General features: G+C 48.9%; 1 pseudogene; it reads left to right on the top strand.

The window, feature by feature from the left end:
• The first annotated feature begins 550 nt into the window (after positions 1-550).
• On the top strand, positions 551-1,285 carry LOC104875557 (annotated as a pseudogene).
• The last annotated feature ends 317 nt before the right edge of the window (positions 1,286-1,602 follow it).

A 1,602-nucleotide genomic window follows, 5' to 3' on the forward strand; every position in this document is an offset into this window, starting at 1 on the left:
ACTTCTGTACCTCTCCTAATGTAAGTACGTACTGGTGTTAGGTGCAATGCTTTATTCTTTTCTGTACTTGGCATCTGGTACAGAGTAGATATTCAGCAGCTGTCTGCTGAGTGATTAAACGAGGTGTGGGGGAGACTGAATCGCCACTACACTGTGAGGTACCAGGGCACAGATGCAAGGATAGCTAAAATTAGGACACTTAACAATAAGTGTTGACAAAGATGTAGACAAACTAGGACCCTTACACAGTTGTGGCAAGAAAATAAAATGGTGTGTTCTCTTTGGAAACAGTTTGGAAGTTTCTTTAAGTGTCACATATAGCACCCGCCAGAGCTGGGAATGCAACTCCTGGGATCTTCAGAGGCCTCGGATCTGGAGGTGGAGGTGGCACGGGAGGTCTGAGCGATTTGACCCGGCAGCCATCGCTTGTCTTTTCCTCTCTCCTGCCGCGGACTGTCTCGAAAAAACCTTTGTTTTCTCCCACCCTCCCCTTCCTCTCAGCCATCTGGTCTGTAAGGGAGCCCGGGTGGCCGTTCCGCCCGCTGCCCCCATGCATCCCTTCTACACCCGGAGACAAGCACGCTGCAGGACCGCCCCACCGCCCTGTCCTTCATCTCCAACCTCCGCCTGGCGGGGCTCACAAGCGAACAACAGCTGCAGACCTTCAGCCAGAGGCCACTGGCAGAACACTGTAAACATCACTGGTTCCCAGAAAAGCCGCGCAAGCGATCAGGTTACCGTTGTGTTCTCATCAGCCCTAAAATGGATCCTCTCCTTGGACCAGCAGCACAGCGGACCGGACTGGGCAGTCGGGAGCTGTCCAGGCTTCTCCCATGTGAACTCACGCTCTGACTTGACCCCTAGGAAGTGTCCTGCAGAATCAGAGAGGAGGCTCCACCTGTGAGCTGGGCGAAGCAGGAGGTGACCCTTGGAACAGCACCAACGTCCAAGGGGGTACACACAGCAGGGTCAGCTGTAAGGAGGAACTTCTCTTGGGCAGAGCAAACCCTTCCAAAACTACAATAGGAGGACTGTACCGGGTCTTTGGATGGATCTCCTTATATTGGATGGGCAAATTTGATTTTTGCTTTGGGGGGCTTCCTCTTGGGGATAGATTATGGAATTTAAACCATGTCACAACTGTGAAGATCTGGCACAAGACAGAGTGGTATAGTTTGGACAGTACTTTTCGATGATTTACTAGCCTGTGAGTCCAAGTATATGAAAGTCCTAGGGTGGTTTCAGTTTCTCCCACACATCCAAAATTATAATCAGTCCCTCTAAAGAAAATACACATTTCAGAACACCTTTCTCTGCACTCTGCCTTGTGGAGGAATGTGCATTATTACACTTGAAAATTGTTACCGATAACCTTTTTTGGCAGCTCAATAGGAAAGTTCGTTTTTAAACATGGTAGTTTTGGAAATCTTACAAGACTTTTACCTAGCACATAAATATGTATAAATGTACATAAAGACAAGCGAGTAAGCATGACCTGGGGCAATGGTCAGACCTTGTACTGTGCTTTTGGCTTTGGAAGTAGCAAGTGACCAGAATCTGCCAGGCAGCAGGCTTTAAAAGACGCTCATGAAGAAGACGCTG

The sequence above is a fragment of the Fukomys damarensis genome, unplaced genomic scaffold (assembly GCF_012274545.1).
Source record: "Fukomys damarensis isolate Sample0158 unplaced genomic scaffold, DMR_v1.0_HiC HiC_scaffold_28, whole genome shotgun sequence".
NCBI lineage: Eukaryota > Metazoa > Chordata > Mammalia > Rodentia > Bathyergidae > Fukomys > Fukomys damarensis.